Genomic DNA, 2,318 nt, shown 5'->3' with positions numbered 1-2,318 from the left:
GGTGCGGGCGCCCGGGGGCAGCGGGGCGCGGTGGGCAACGGCTGCGAGGCGGGGTTACACTCGTAACTCGTCATTTGTCACAGGCCGCGGGCTCTGCGTGCTGTATGAGGGGCCCTTAGAGGAACTGCACGTCCCTCGTGAGCCCTGCAGAAGGACACTACATCCCCACTAACAGCTCTGGCCAGAACATACAGGTAACAAGGTTAGCTAAAAGTAAAAACTAATTAAACCTAAATCCTTGGGTCATCAGGTCAAGGTACAGCATAAATAGGACTGGTATAGCCTCCGTGAAGTGCGCTATAAAGGGGTGTGATCTTTGATCGGGGTGAGGCACCACAGGAGAATGGTGCTTTGGACTGGTGTCTGCTCGCTCTTTGGACTGCCTTCGAAGGGTGCAGTTAGCACTGACGGCCGTTTCATGATGGGAGCAGGTTTCAGCAAACAATGTGCCCGCTCTCTATTCACATCAGCACCTGAAGGTCAATAGTTACTTAGTCCAACAGCAGTGCCCCGAGTCCACTTCCCCGCTAACGCTTTTTTATTTCCATTTCAGTTACACTTCTGGGTGATCTCCTTATCTTGTGTGCTCTCCATATGGCGAGGGATGTACTGTACAGCAAAGACTTCAGACAGCAAATTAAAACTGTGCTGAGTAGCGTGGCCATGTTTGTTTAATCTGAAAGCTTTTTTGGGAAATGTTCAGCACCGAATAGTGGCCAGAGCCAGTGAATCATTTCCATGCCTCTTGTTTGTTTTCTGCAGCTAGTGCTAGGGACAATAATCCTCTGCACTGAGTGAGACAGATGACAACTGCAGGATGAACAATTTACTTTAATGATTGCATCAGGCTCCTCTAAGTTACTATTTTCTACAGAAACCACATGCGCCAATGAAGTAACTAGATAGTATTGTACCATACTAACAGCATCTTGCAGTAGAGAAATGTTGGGGGTAGGGGACATCAGACAGAGAAATGCTGACACTGGGGCTATCAAATGCAAAGCAAGCCAAATGAAAAACTCAACACTGCTCTTGGATAACCGCAGATATCGTACTGTTGTGGTTAAGACCTTTAAGTACTACTGTAATAACAATTAATTAATTAACTAACTGCATGTATACTGCAGAAAGCAACCTTCTATTCTTCCAGAAAACTATTTACAAATAGACTACTTATCAGCCACCTGCAGTTATAAAAGCATGACCGTAGTAGATTCTAATGATGTATTTCTAATGGTGATTAGAACCATTAAAAAAACATTTCTAATGGTTTCTAATCTATATTTGAAAATCTTACAAGCCAGTGAACGTTTAAAACTTTGTAATTAATATGAAAGTTGGAAGTGATATAGTTCCATGGAAAAGTACTAGGCAGGGTGAGCAAAGATAGTGATTGTTTTTAAAAAAAAAAAAAAAAAAAAGCGCAAAACCAAGAACAGAATGGCTTTGGAGACAAAATGGAGAGAAGGAAGAAAGTTGTTAAATTATTTCAATGCCTCTGACTTGTCCATGGAATAAAAAGTCATGGGTTTGCATAACATAGGACACGGAAGTCTTCTTGTTCTCATAAAAGTCAGCTCATAAAATTCAGCCAATTAAATCTTTACTGTCTTAATTCTGATGTTTGTAGAACAAGGAAATAATTTGTATATTGCTTTATAGATTTATGTTGAGTAGTTGGGGGGAGAGATACAGTAATTGCTCTTGGTGTGCTCTACTTACAGGGAAAAAACCTCATCTGTGCAGGAGACAGAATATTTTTAGGGACAATCTGAGAACACACAAGATCGTCCCAAGAACCTTAACAATACTCAGTCTTTTTGAAGTGCAGAAAAATATTTTGATTTCTCACATTATGTGAAAATCCTCCCCACAAATCTGTATTAAAAAAAAACAGAGCAGCTAACAAAGCAAAACATTCTATTACCTTTTCTATTGTGCTTCAGCACAGGATGAGAGAAGCGACAACCTGTGACTGATGGCAGTCACACTGCTTAAAGTGCTATTGGAAGACATCACTGAAAAGTAGTTAAGTACAAAAATTACATAAAAATGACTTATTTCCCTTATGTTGACAGATACTTAGGTCATAGTATTTACAGACCACACAAATGATTTACTAAAGAAGAAACTCATTTAATTAATGCATCAACTCAGATGATGTGGTTTAACCCCAGCCAGCAATTAAACCCCACACAGCCGTTCGCTCACCCCCACCCCTCCGGTGGGATGGGGGAGAGAATCGGGAGGGCACAAGTAGGAAAACTCACGAGTTGAAATAAAAAGTTTAATAATATAAATAAAACAAAACAGTAATA

The sequence above is a fragment of the Fulmarus glacialis genome, unplaced genomic scaffold, assembly GCF_000690835.1.
Source record: "Fulmarus glacialis isolate BGI_N327 unplaced genomic scaffold, ASM69083v1 scaffold48284, whole genome shotgun sequence".
In the NCBI taxonomy this organism is placed as follows: domain Eukaryota; kingdom Metazoa; phylum Chordata; class Aves; order Procellariiformes; family Procellariidae; genus Fulmarus; species Fulmarus glacialis.
Note: the sequence above shows the minus strand (reverse complement) of the source record.